Source organism: Thalassophryne amazonica, chromosome 1, assembly GCF_902500255.1.
Source record: "Thalassophryne amazonica chromosome 1, fThaAma1.1, whole genome shotgun sequence".
Lineage (NCBI taxonomy): Eukaryota > Metazoa > Chordata > Actinopteri > Batrachoidiformes > Batrachoididae > Thalassophryne > Thalassophryne amazonica.
Window position 1 is genome coordinate 25,141,752 of NC_047103.1, and position 15,653 is coordinate 25,157,404.

A 15,653-nucleotide genomic window follows, 5' to 3' on the forward strand; every position below is an offset into this window, starting at 1 on the left:
ATCAGTGTGGATCCCTACAATATTTCTCTTGTGAAGGTCAGCGGTTTTATTGATTTTTGAGAGGAAGACAGATGTGCGATATTCGGACATTTTCATTGACTTTACACTCCATCACCCTACACAGGAGAAGCCCTGAAGGCATATAAAATTTGGATGCTTACAGCTTCTTTGCAGCTGGATGGGTACAGAATGTGGTCATCAGTCGGGTTACTGATGACATCTTGGTAATAAAAGCCTGAGTAAACTGTCTTTGTATAAAATGGATACTCAGATTCATTGGCCAAAATTCCCAATGCTTCTGTATGGTTTTCCATATAATAAACACCGGACTTTGTATAATGGATTTTCACTCACATCGGACAAAATGACCTGTCTGATTGCAATGCATTTTGATTAAAACTCCTTGCATGTACCGGACAGAGCAGTCTGGATATGCCCGGTAACAGAGGTATGAAATTAAAGTTCAGCACTGACATTCACTGATTTGAGGAAAGGGGGTACCGTATTTCCGTGATTAAAAGCCCAACCGTTTATTTTTTTCAAACTGTGACAATGGACCCGCAGTGTGACGTACACCTGCTACATTGGACTGTGCAAAGGCTGATTTGTCACTTTTCCAGGTTCACTCCTTCCTCTCTCGTCATATTTTAATATTTTTTTTCCAGTGCGCACACTGATTATATTTCCATCATGGATCAAATACATTTGGCAAAAAAGTCCACAAATATGACCAACTTCACAACATGGAGTCAAAGTCGCTCAAATGTCACTACAAAGTCACTCAAATAACCAGCAGTTCAAGAAACGAGCTCATTGAGGGACAAATTAATCCAGAAAAAGCATAATCCAGAAAAATTGCATAAAGATGCGACAGAGAACTTTAAAACTGTGACTTTTCACACACTCTTTATCAGCGGGAAAATTATATATAAAAAAAACAGGTACCCCAGAACCCTTCTTTTGATGGCTCGTGCAGTTATGTACACAATCATATGCTGTTCATGCAATGCAGAAGTTGCCGTCCAGTATGGCTGCATTACCACATATCACGTAATCCATGATGTCATCTCCACACCATCTATAGTCCAAAGCAGAGTGAGGCATGTACAAGAGCCCACGCTTACACAGGCGGTGGAAGCATGGGATCTAGTCTTTCTTGGCCTGCCATGCCCACCTCTGGTCTATGGGCAAATCAACGTATAGCTGTGACAAAATTTAAAGGTAAAATCTTGGAGATTAATTTGAATTTCTCATTTAGTCACTTACTGTCAGCTTTGAATCTGGATTGTGTCCAGTATAAATTGTCTCTTTATAGTAAATGTACTACTATAGCTCTGCTTTTTTTTTAAACTTCTTATATATATTAAACTAGTACTGTTCTCTATCACATAAACCTAAACCATAGATAAGAACTGTGTACGTTTATATGCTACAGTATATTCTGAAAATTGTACTCTGCTATTATGTATACAATATTTTGTTTCATGTATATATATATCACAAAACAATTAAAGCTTTGAAAATGCAGCATTATTTCATTGATATAGTGTTTATTTACAGTATTTCATTAATCTATGACATATAACACTGCCAAAGTATCTGTCTCCATCGACACTGTCCTATAAATCTGTTTCTGTCACATCAACCACTTCTATGTCCTCCTTCACCATCGTTCTCACTATATAATCAAAATCAGATTCACATTTATTGCCAAATAAGTTTGCACATACAAGAAATTTTATCTGGTGCTATTGGTGCATAAACAATAAGAACAAGAAAAGAAAAAGCACTTCTGTAAGAAGTAAAAGACTCACATTGGCAATACTATATTCATTGTTAATCTATATACATAAAGGGCTAATTCTGTCTGTCTGTCTGGGATAAACTCCCAAACTATAATATGTAGCCCTAAAAACTATATATATTCTGAATCCTCATGACATGGGGAACAAACTGGTACCATTTTTTTAAAAGTTGAATGTAATGAATAATTTAATGCTTTAATCTATTCTCTTTATCTATTTATCTTTTATGTTTACTGGGCAACCAGGTCAAGCCTGAGTACAAAAATTATAAAGCAGTCAGAATTCTAATTCAACCCTCCCCCCAATCCTGAGGAGGTCATCAAGAAAGCCTGAGTTCAAAAAGTATAAAGCGGTCAGAATTGTAATTCCACTCCCCTCCCAATCCTGATGTCACAAAGAAAGCCTGAGTACAAAAAGTATAAAGTGGTCAATTCTAATTCCATCCCACCAAAACTATAACATGTAGCCCTAAAAACTATATATATTCTGAATCCTCATGACATGGGGAACAAACTGGTACCAGTCATGCTCCTGCGGAATCTTGACCCACCCAAGCTCTGCATTGGAACGTGACTCACAATTAAGAAGTTGATGCCAAGAGTCCTGGAGGCCACAGTAATGACAGGCAAGGCCAAGATGTATTTATACCAAGGATTCCACTTAACAGACATGCCAATTGAGTTCAGGCGTCTGCAGTTCCCAGTCAAACCCAACATGGGGAACAAACTGGTACCATTTTTTTTTAAAGTTGAACTGAAAATTTTCCCCAAAATAGCCATTTATGTAAGACAATATAGTGTTGTACCATGTGCTTTTCATGCTGCCACTGCTACTGAGCTGACCCTAGCACCCACAGCTATATAGCTTTGAGCTGAGCCTAGCCCACACAGCTATAGGTATAAAGTTTTGCTGCTGGCCTGCTGACCAGCACAGCTAGGTCTCTGGTCCAGCACACAGCACAGCACACTCAAGCACAGCACACTCAGCACAGCACAGCCACAGCACACTCAGCAAAACAACATCATGCTTAGGCTGAGGCTGTGGGTATGACCAGCCAAGATTCAAATTTCCAGACCTGTATATGTGTTGGCCATCTCTGTTTATTTAATCCCTTTGTACAGCACACTCAGCACAGCACAGCCACAGCACACTCAGCAAAACAACAACATGTTTAGGCTGGGGCTGTGGGTATGACCAGCCAAGATTCAAATTTCCAGACCTGTATATGTGTTGGCCATCTGTTTATTTAATCCCTTTGTACAGCACACTCAGCACAGCACAGCCACAGCACACTCAGCAAAACAACATGTTTAGGCTGAGGCTGTGGGTATGACCAGGCAGATTCAAATTTCCTGCCCTGTATATGTGTTGGCCATTTCTGTTTAATTAATCCCTTTCTTCAGCTACTTTATGTTCTCAGCTGTTAAGCACCTGACTGTCCTGTACAACCCAGTTTGCCTTCCTGTCTGAATATATTAATTTTATGTTTGTAAAATTGCAATGTAAAAACAGTGAAATACATCACTACCTCAATTTTGATTCATTGATATTCACATTTACTGTTACCTACCTTTTGTGTGTAATTTTGTTATAAATTTGATTGTAAAACAAAGTCTGCATGAAGGACTTCAAATGTGTTTGTCTTTTAACCAAGTATTTCCACTTAGTTTGGGGAGTACACCTCTTATAGTTCTACTGGATAAACTTTAGCTCATTAACTATTATAACTATAAGACATCAGCATTACAAAAACAAATGTTGAGCAATTGTTTTGATTTAAATGATTGGCATTTGGCTTATGTCTAAAACAGGTTAACCTGGGCAGCGCCGGGTACCCTAGCTAGTTAAATATATGTGGAACTGTGCAAAAACAGGTGATTGAAGTACAGATGTACAGTGCATTTCAATGCAGGGTTGACCAATCTGTATTTTGTGGTAGTGAGGAGGGGAGGCAGGGTAAAGGTGCCTTGACACTTGCACGCATTTTGGCTCCGCACTCCCATGCAATTTGTCTAGACAATGCCACCCTCTGTGTTCCCACCTGGATGCCGTGCTTTGTGCCACTGGACGCTGCGTATATAAAATAACTATTTCCTCTGGAATCGCCAAGGACAGTTCCAGCTGCTGCTTTCTCTCTCTCTCTCTCTCCTGCACTTCATGAGCTGGAGAACGCATTTGGAACAGTCTAAAAGGTCATTATTTGTAATATTTATATTGTAATGGCTTGGTAAAACAGTTGCATGTTCATTCCTTCTCATGAACAGCTGTAAAAGTATGTTTATGATAGAATTAACATCTTGTTATAATCAATCAGATAAGCAGCGTTGTGATGCGCTGCGCTGACGCAATCACTCACCCTCACACTCTGTGGTTTTTAATTGTTTGCGCAATGTTCACGTGAATCAGAATCAGAAGAAGTTTATTGCCATTGCCAATGAACAGGATTCACAGACTAGGAATTTGCTTTGATATAATGGTGCAACATTAAACAGAGAGCAATATAAAATGCTAAGATAAAATATACAATATGTGCCAAAATAAGACAAATTATAAGATAAAAAAAATGACATATGAAATATGAAAGGCTGTGTGCAACAGAAAACAGAAAGAAAGAGAAACAGAAAAAAAACAGTGCAGTGGGAGGAGTGCAATTAAAAAGTACATTGTCTAAAGTGACCCATGATAAAATGATAAAGTGACAGAGTTAAGGTTAAGGTGACTGAGTTATGAGGAGTTCATGAGTCTGTTAAGGTGACTGAGTTATGAGGAGTTCATGAGTCTAACGGCAGAGGGGAAGAAACTGTTCTTATGGCCGTTGGTTCTGGTCCGGATGGACCGTAGCCTCCTGCCCGAGGGGAGTGGTTTGAATTGACTGTGTGCAGGGTGAGAAGGGTCGGCTGTGATCCGACCTGCTCGGCCCAGAGTCCTGGAGACGTGCAGGTCGTGGAGAGATGGAAGGCTACAGCCGATCACCTTCTCAGCAGAGGCCACAATGCGCTGCAGTCTGTGTCTGTCCCTGGCTGTGGCCCCGGCGTACCACACCGTGATGGAGGAGCACAGGATGGACTCGATGATGGCCGTGTAGAACTGCACCATCAGCTGGACAGGCAGCTTGGCCTTCTTCAGCTGCCGCAGTAAGTACATCCTCTGCTGGGCCTTCTTGATGAGGGAGCTGATGGTTGACTCCCACTTGAGGTCCTGGGTGATGGTGGTGCCGAGGAAGCGGTGACAGTCCACAGTGGTGATGGGGCTGTTGGTGAGGGCGAGGGAGGGCGGGGGGGCTGTGGCTTTCCTGAAGTCCACGATCATCTCCACTGTTTTCTGGACGTTGAGCTCCAAGTTGTTGCTGCTACACCAGGTCACCAGCCGGTCCACCTCCCTCCTGTAGGCAGACTCATCCCCATCTGAAATGAGTCCGATGAGGGTGGTGTCGTCCGCAAACTTGATGAGCTTTACGGAGTTGTGGCTGGAGGTGCAGCAGTTAGTGTACAGGGAGAAGAGCAGAGGGGAAAGGACACAGCCCTGTGGAGATCCTGTGCTGAGAGCCCGAGTGTTCGAGACATTCTTTCCCAGCCTCACATGCTGACTCCGGTCCGTCAGGAAGTCTGTGATCCACCTGCAGGTGGCATCGGGCACGTGGAGCAGAGAAAGCTTGACCTGGAGCAAAGCCGGAAGGATGGTGTTGAATGCAGAGCTGAAGTCCACAAACAGGATCCTAGCGTAGGTTCCTGGGGAGTCCAGGTGCTGCAGGATGGAGTGCAGGGCCAGGTTTATGGCATCGTCTACAGACCTGTTGGCTCTGTAGGCAAACTGCAGGGGGTCCAGGAGGGGGTCGGTGATGGACTTCAGATGGGATAAAACCAGGCGTTCGAAGGTCTTCATAACTACAGACGTGAGAGCCACAGGCCTGTAGTCATTAAATCCAGTGATGCGTGGTTTCTTGGGGACTGGAACTATAATGGAGGACTTGAAGCAGACTGGAACATGGCATGACTCCAGGGAGGTGTTGAAGATCCCCGTGAAGACTGGGGCCAGCTCATCAGCACAGTGTCTCAGGGTGGCAGGAGAGACACAGTCTGGGCCCGGGGCCTTACATGGATTCAGCCTTTTGAAATGTCTTCTCACGTCCTCCTCTTGGACGGAGAGGGCAACGGGGGGAGGGCAGCGGTAAGAGGGGGGAGGTCCAGGGTGTTTGAATATCCAGTTGTGTGGGGGGTGGGGAGGTGTGAGTCCTTGTCTTCAAAGCGTGAATAGAAGACGTTCAGGTCGTTGGCCAGCTTCAGGTCGTCAATAGAACGAGGTGCTTTGGGCTTGTAGTTGGTGATCTCTTTCAACCCCCTCCACACAGAGGCCGAGTCGTTGGCAGAGAACCTTTGCTGCAGACGTGAACTGTACATGGATTTAGCCTTTGCCACCTCCTTGCTAAATCTGTACTTTGCACCTCTATAGCTGTCTCTGTAGGGATGGGTATTGATAAGGTTTTATCGATATCGATGCCATTATCGATTCTGCTTATCGATCCGATTCCTTATCGATTCCCTTATCGATACCTCGTGAATTTTGTACTAAAAGTAGGCTTTACAAGTTTTCTATGTATTTCCTTGAGTCTTAAACTAAATAAATATGAGATTAGTCACTGTATCCTTGATCTCTGGACATAAATAAAAATAAACAAAACTGTGTTTCGCTTTGAAGTTATTAATTCAGACTGAATTCTATCGTTCTATCTTGACTTGTCAGAGAGCCGAGCAACGTTTGGAGCTGTGTGAACAGAACGGAGGATGATTCTCGTTTCTTTCTCGCAACGAGACAGGAGTCCCAGTTAGTAACTTTAATCCGCACAAAAGTGAATCACAACTCATATTCAGGGATGAAAGTGGTGAAAAACAAAAAAAGCTGAAACCCAAAATTACCCCCCAACACCACGTGCACGAAAATGTTTGAATTCTAGAAGCTCTGAAATGCAATCTGGGACTATTCCAGACAATAAACTGGAGTGAGTGCAGCATCCATTTAGGTGAGAAAAAAAAAATATACAACTTTCCTTATTCAAATTCATTCCACTAGTATTCTGCTCTTACTAGGATGCAGCAGTTTTCTAGTTTGGCAGATAGTTCTGGAGGAAATCACTGAAGAAATTAACAAATTGAAAATATGGTTTGACCGAAACAAACTGTCATTAAACTTAAATAAGACAGGTATGAAATGGAAGTGTGAGAGTCACTAGGTGTTCACAGGAAACACTTATTTCTGTATGTATTTATTTATTTATGTTCACTGTTAATTGCTATTATATATTTTCTGTTGTGTTTCTATTCAGGTTCTTTTTTGTCTCTTTCTCTAAAATTGTATATAATAATCATTAGATTATAAGCAAAAATAAATGTAAGGAATATTACAATTTGAAAACAAATGCACCCGAACGTGATGACGACTGCAATTGCTAAATGCTAACTTTTAACATTGAAAATGCCATAGACATGCTAACGCGTTAGCATCGCTCCCGTTTTTAAGTTATAAAATACATCTATCAACTGTTTCAGAAGACCATAACAGGTCGGTTTAACATAGAAAAGGTAAATAATACTCACAGACGTATGCTCTTTAGGGTTTTAGCGGGGGAAAATTAAGCGAAAGAAAGAAAGAAACGAAGCAATCGACCGAAGCATTGCTTCAATCTCCGAACCACGCTTCGATTGGTTCAAGGTTCAAAGCAAAGCCGCGCTGCAGAAAAGTCGATTAAGGACCCGCTGCAGGGTCTGTAATCAATGTAGAGAAATTATCATTTTCCTGACAAACACCCGCCAAAACAACGGCCACTCTGAAGGACCGATAACAGAATAGTTAAGCACAAAGCTTATTGATGTCGGTGGATCGAATCATTTCTTAACGATACCCGAAAGGAACCGGTTCTCGATACCCATCCCTATGTCTCTGTCTCCTTCTCTGAAAGCCACCTCTTTCTGCTGACGGAGCTGCCGGAGTTTAGGTGTGAACCAGGGCTTGTCATTGTTATATCTCACCCTGGTACGCTGTGGGATGATGCTGTCTTCACAGAAATGAATATATGACGTCACAGTGTCTGTGTAGTCAACAAGACTGTCTGTTGAAGCCTCAAACATATCCCAATCCGTAGTGCCCAAGCAGCTCCTCCACAGCTTCATTGCTCCACACTTTAGATGTCCTCACAACAGGTTTAGAGAGTTTTAGTCTCTGTCTGTATGCGGGGATCAAGTGGACCATCACGTGATCTGAGAGTCCCAAAGCTGCACGGGCCACCGCTCGGTACGCACCACTCACTGTCGTGTAACAATGATCGAACGTGCGCCCTTCTCTGGTCGGGCATTTAACAAACTGTTTGTATTTTGGTAATTCCTGACTGAGATTCCCTTTGTTAAAATCACCGAGAATTATAACAAGAGAGTCCGGAAAGTCTCTCTCCACGCTCATAATCTGATCCGCGAGCGCGCGCTCGGCCTCGTGCATGTCCGCGCTCGGTGGAATATACACAGAGTAAAGTATGAAAGAGTTAAACTCACGTGGAGAGTAGAACGGTCTGCAGTTTATGAGGAGATATTCCAGAGAGGGACAGCAGTGTTGGGAGATCACAGTCACATCGGAGCACCAGGTGTTGTTGATATAGAAGCAGAGTCCTCCACCTCTTGTTTTTCCACCGGAGAGTGCTCGGTCTCTGTCTGCGTGGAGGAGTTGGAATGCCTCTAGTTGGAGCGCGCAGTCCCGTGTCTGTGCATTTAACCACGTCTCCGTGAAGCACAGTACACAAGATGAGGAGAAATCTCTATTCTTCTTCATCAGCAGTGCCAGCTCATCCAGCTTGTGGTGGAGTGAGCGGACATTGGAGAGAAATATCCCAGGTAGGGGCGTGCGCGTGCCCCTTCGTCTGAGGCGCACGAGAGATCCAGTTCGTTTTCCCCTCCGCCGGCGTCTCACTCTTTTGGCCAAAAAGTGAACCAGTTCAGCTGCAGCTGAAGTTCACATAATTAATGTGTGGCAGATATTTTGAACATTTCTAAATTTTCTTTGCACACTCGTACGAAGCCGTGCACAGTTTACAACGGTTTTCAACATTTACGAGTTTACGCTCCTGCATGGCAGATTGCCTGCAAGCATGCAGATCAAATTTGGGCAAGTATCAAGGGGCCTTAAAGTCTAGCTACAGATGGAAAGAAGCTGTTTTTGTGTCTTGAGGTTTTGGTCCTGATGGACTTCAGCCGCCTGCCAGAGGGGAGGACGTTTGTGACCTGGGTGGTAGGGATCGGCCACAATCTTCCTTGCTCACTTCAGGGCCTGCATCCCTGTATACCCCACATCCCTCCTCTGTGCATGTCCAGACTGTCTAAATAACACCCCTCTGACTTTGTCTCCAAAACATATGACCCATGCTGTCCCTGTGATATGCTCATTCCTAGTCCTTTCCATCCGTGTCTGCCTTGAGGAAAACTGGCATCTTCAGCTCTGCCACCAACAGCTCCAACTCCTGTGGTTTTATCAGTGCCAGAGCCTCCAATATGTATAACATAACTGGTCTGTCTACTGTCTTGTAAACTTTACCTTTCATTCTTACTGATATCTTTAACCCACAACTCATATCTGCCACTCTTCTACACATACTTCACCCTACCTGCACTCTCTTCTTCTCCTCCTCTCTACCACACTCACAATTACTTTGAAGAGTTGACCCCAAGTTTACCCCTTGCATATGCACAATTTTGCTGTGGTACTCTGTCTTGCTCTTACTGCCTTTCATTCCCTTTCTCTCCAGTGCGTACCAGCACCTCTCCAGGTTCACCTCAAATTGCTCCTTGTTCTCACAGGACATCATAAACCATTCACAAAGACCACAGTCCAACCAAATTTCTGCCAGTTCTCATCCATCAACCAGTCCATCACTACTGCACACAAGAACGGGAAAGGATATTTAAAGTTCTGGCTCTGTTATATTTCTCTGAAGCCACAGTTACACTTGCTTGTTTATGTTGCTTCCTGTGCATCTGCAAATCATGTAATGTGGCTGGAGTACATGGTCAAATTAGTATCCATTATTTATTAATATGTGAACTGTGCAAGCAACAACAGCACAGCATATAGATGGCTGTGGACGCATATATATATATATATATATATATATATATATATATATATATACACATAGGTATAAAGATACATGTGGGTGCATAGGTTTATTACTTGTTGGGGCTAGGAAAGAGTCTACACACCTTTAGGTGGCGCTGTTCAGAATGTTGGCCTATCCGACTTCTCAGTTTTACCAAGTACTGTTTCCTGGACTGGTTCATGCTAACATATCAAACAAAGACAGTTTATGTTAAACACATTAAAGATTAGCCACATGAAGTAATGTTTGACTAATTGTAAATGTTAAAATAGCAGTCCACTGTGAGCTGTACAGAAAATGAGCTAACTGAATGTAAAAAAAATAAAAGAAAACAGAGCCCCATACTTGTGACCCATCCTCATCCCAAAGATGGGGCGAGGATCACCACTTTGTGAACAACTGTGTGAAAAAATTGTCCAACAGTTTAGGAACAATGTTTCTCGACATTCATTTGCAAGGAATTTCGGGATTCTATCATCTACAGTTCATAATATAATCAGAAGATTCAGAGAATCTGGAGAACTTTCTACACATAAGCGGCAAGGCCGAAGACCAACATTGAATGCCTGTGACCTTCGATCTCTCAGGCAGCACTGCATTAAAAACCAACATCGTGTAAAGGATTTTACCGCGTGGGCTCAGGAACACTTCAGAAAGCTATTGTCAGTTAACACAGTTTGTCGCTACATCTATGAGTGCAAGTTAAAACTCTCAGATGCAAAGCGAAAGTCATACATCAACAACATCCAGAAATGCTGCCACCTTCTTTGGACCCGAGCTCATTTGAAATGGACAGATGCAAAGTGAAAAAGTGTGCTGTGGTCTGATGAGTCCACATTTCAAATTGTTTTTGGAAATCATGGACGTCATTTTCTCCAGACAAAAGAGGAAAAGGACCATCCAAATTGTTACCAGCACAAAGTTCAAAAGCCAGCATCTGTGATGGTATGGGGGGGTTAGTGCCCATGGCATGGGCAACTTACACATCTGTGATGGCACCATCAATGCTGAAAGGTACATCCAGGTTTTGGAGCAACACATGCTGCCATCCAAGCAATGTCTTTTTCTGGGGCATCCCTGCTAATTTCTGCAAGACAATGTCAAGCCACATTCTGCACGTGTTACAACAGCGTGGCTTCGTATTAAAGTGGATATGACACTTAAAGACAACATAGTCTTATTACATGTAACAAAGGTTATATAATTTGGTCAACCTAAGCGTTTTGGGAAAATGGACGCGGTTCTCCCGTTATATACAACATTTGAACGTCCCGCCACTGAAAAATATGGATGCCCCGTGACCAGCTTCCCGCTAAGCACCAAACCTGAAATATGTCACTGCCTGTGGTTACTATATCGGCTTGCGCACTTGGCGGCCGTTGTTTACACTTATTTTAGCGGCAGAAACTTTGATTAAACACAGCTCTCAGGGACTTGTTTGTCGATATGCCTGACCAGTGTGTCGCAACATATTGCACAAACACAAGGGCGAAAGGTTTTCACCTTTTCAAGTCCATGTAGATTGATCGAAAGCCGCAGTGTTGTGCGATGCATGAAATATCAGGGTGCCGCTCGCTCCGCTCGCACACCCGCATTTGCTCCCGACAGTAGACACTTTCCTCTACTGTCTTCATGTTCTCGCACCGCTCACAGGAACACCTAAAATGTCAACCCCAAATAATATGTTTACAATAATCTTGAAATGGTCAAGGAAAATATCAGTGGTCAAGGAAAATATCAGTGGTCAAGGAAAATATCAGTGGTCAAGGAAAATATCAGTGCAATACGTAGTAAACACGACGACGGCATGTTCACTGTTTGTTTTCGGCGACCTTTTTCGAAACTTTCGCTGTTTATTTCCTATTCTTTCATGAAAAAACCTAACTAAACACGGATGAGTGCAATGCCAGGCACTCGAAAATGACAAAAACCCAAAGGTAATGACAGTGGTCCGCAAGTAGTAGCTACACTATTGCGGGTCCGTAAAAGTAACAAAGGCAGTAAACAGACGCTAGAATCGAAAATGCTATAATTATAGTGTTATAAACAGCAGCAACAAAAATCAAAGCCTCCCTTACCATTCCGTATTCTGCAGCCTTTCAAAATCCATCGGAATTGGCACGTGTCTTGCCTCTGCTTCGGCTCCGCCATAAGCACCGTCAGCATTATTTTCACTGTCAGAATGCTCCTGGTTTGAATGTTCATCCGAAAGATACGGCTCCAATCTGTAGGGTCTAATCACTGCTGCACCATCCTCAGGATCCAAGTCAGAAATATTCCACACTTGAAGAGGAGTCAGAAAACTTCTTGATCTCGTCACTGTCCATGCTGAGGTCTATCTGTTCCTGTTGTCAATCGAACAGACAAAGACAGGACTCTACACGCTGTGATGTCACGGCATCACGTGACCGCTGATGGAATGCTGCCAGCGTGCTTTCCAAGAAACACACTTTTGAGAAGCTGTACAAACTTTATTTCTCAGTGATAATGATTAAAACCACTTTCAACTTACTATACTGTATGTATATTTGTGATATTTATATCAGTTTTACCTAATTATTTAGGTGTCATATCCACTTTAAAAGAGTGCGGGTACTAGACTGGCCTGCCTGCAGTCCAAACCTGTCACCCATTGAAAATGTGTGGCGCATTTTGGAGCGCAAATACAACAATGGAGACCCCGGACTGTTGAACAACTGAAGTCGTACATCAAGGAAGAATGGGAAAGAATTCCACCTACAAAGCTTCAACAATTAGTGTCCTCAGTTCCCAAACACTTATTGAGTGTTGTTAGAAGGAAAGGTGATGTAACACAGTGGTAAACATACCACTGTCCCAGCTTTTTTGAAACATTAGATATATTTGAACATTAAATATTTTGTCTTTGTGGTGTATTCATTTGAATATAGGTTGAAGCGGACTTGCAAATCATTGTATTCTGTTTTTATTTACATTTTACACAATGTCCTAACTTCATTGGAATTGGGGTTGTAGTTAGAAGACTACCCCGTCCAACTGATGAGCATGTGTTATGTCTTCTCCAGACTATCTGCTATTTGATAACATGACTCGTGTGTCACATGCACCCAGGGCACAGTGAGCCCCAGTATCAAGTAAGTGGATGACAAATATTACTTGTTGAAGCTTATACATTTATTTTGCTATGAATTATTTCGATAATTTGTGTATATAAACAACTGTTTTCATGTTTGAACAGAAATTATGACAATTCAGTTTTCTAAAGGACTTATATCACTATATAAGACACTCACACATTACATAGCTGGTTTGCTTGATAGTTTGTATATGCATCAGCATATATTTAATCATTTTGAAGAAATATTTATATTCATGTGTTTTTTCATTATATTCTAAGTTGATTTGCTGTGCCCCGTGAATTAGTGGCCGAGGCACAGTGAATCAAAAAATTTTATAATCGATTTTAAACACCTGTAAATTACACTTGGGGAGACATAAATAACACAGCCTTATAAACAATAACTTGCTGTAGTAAATCCACAGTAGAATGATGTAAACCTATGCATAATGTGTTTATGCTGCCACAAAACAACATTTCTGATCCACTGTGCCCCGGCTTCCCTTACTGTATGTCCTAAAACGAAAGTGTTTTTGAAGTTTTCTCTGTTTAGAAATCCGCCAAAAATACTTTGGAATTGTTTTAAATCACATTTACTATTATGTACAGCACTTTGTGATACATTCCTTGTGTGAAATGTTGCATAAAGTGTTATTTTCTGCACAGATATATTTAACAGGAGGCCCTTTAGTTGTATTGCTTTTCTGAAAGATACAACAGCGACCTCCAGTGGCCAGAATATAGAATTACTGTTGTGTGGCGATCGGATTCAATCAGGAAATGACTGATGGTCTTATTATCAGTGTTGGGGAAAGTAACTTTGGAAAGTTACTTCATTAGTTAGTCTATACAGTTATATTTTACAGTTACTTCTTACATTTACTTCATTAGCAGCTGCGGACACCTTGTCGGCAGCTGCTGAATGTAATTAATAAAGTTACTCATAATCTAATTTGGTTATTTGTAAGATTTAGTACTCAGAAAAGTAACTATTAGTTACTTTCCTGATTAGTTACTTTTCTGATTGCTCAATTTTACGAGTAACCAAGTTAGATTACTCGTTACCTTATTAGTTACATTACTTATTAGTTGCAAGTTTTCTGCAGATTCTAATAAAGTAATTGCATAAAGCTGCTAATGAAGTAACTGCATAAAGCACCTGTATAAAGCAACTAAAAAAGTAACTAAAAAAGTAACCTGTCAAAGTTACTTTCCACAACACTGCTTATTATAGACAGAAAATTACATGTACAGAAGATTTACTCCAACCATCTGTATTGTAGCTAATGAACTGATTCTTGTTTATCAGAGCAAAACAAGGAGTATGCATGAAAACCAACGAGGTGCTTTAAGTGCCAAAAGTTTGGCCATGTGGCAAAAGTGTGTAAGGGTGAGAAATGATGTGCCAAGTGTGGTGGAGGCCATGACTACAGAATAGAATGGAATAGAGCCTTTATTGTTATTGCACATACGAGGTCTGTTAGAAAAGTATCCGACCTTATTATTTTTTTCAAAAACCATATGGATTTGAATCACGTGTGATTACATCAGACATGCTTGAACCCTCGTGGGCATGCGAGAGTTTTTCACGCCTGTCGGTTACGTCATTCGCCTGTGGGCAGTCTTTGAGTGAGGAGTCGCCCACCCTCTCATCGTTTTTTTCATTGTTTATGGAATGGCTCAGAGACTGCTGCTTTGTTTGATCAAAATTTTTTCAAAAACTGTAAGGCACAACTGAGTGGACACCATTCGATAAATTCAGCTGGTTTTCGGTAAAAATTTTAACGGCTGATGAGAGATTTTGGTCTGTAAGTGTCGCTTTAAGGACGGCCCAAGGCGCCTGACGGCAATCTGCGCTCCGAGGCAGCGTCGTCTGGCTGTTTCAAGCTGAAAACTTCCACATTTCAGGCTCTGTTCACCCAGGTCATCGTCAGAGAACAGAGAAGTTTCAGAAGAGGTCGGCATGAGGAGTTTATGCGGACATTCCACTGTTAAAGGACATTTTGTAATGAAAGAACGTGCGGCAGATTCGCATGTCGGGCCGGACCCGACCGCGGGGGGTTGCGACAGGAAAAACACCTCCATTGGAAACCTTAACGGACAAGTTGGAACATGCCCAGCTGTTAAACAATTTCTCAGATACTCACTTGTTGAAAGCCATCAAAAGCCGCCTGAATTTTACAAATGGTTTTCAACACGGAGGTGTTTTTCCTGTCGCGGCGCAGACGGATTTGCGTCGTCATCACGGAACCGACTCGGCGAATTCGTCCGCACGTTCTTTCATTACAAAATCTCCTTTAACAGTGGAATGTCCGCATAAACTCCTCATGCCGACTTCTTCTGAAACTTCTCTGTTCTCTGACGATGTCCTGGGTGAACAGAGCCTGAAATGTGGAAGTTTTCAGCTTGAAACAGCCAGACGGACGCCACCTCCGACCGCGCCACGCCGATCTGCTTTGTGAGCTGTCCTTAAAGCGAAAGAAACTCCACAGTCTCTCATCAGCCGTTAAACTTTTCACCGAGAACCAGCTGAATTTCTCGAATAGTGTCCACTCGGATATCCCTCACAGGTCCTGAAAAATTTTTGATAAAGCAACGCGCGCCGTCTCCAGCAGCG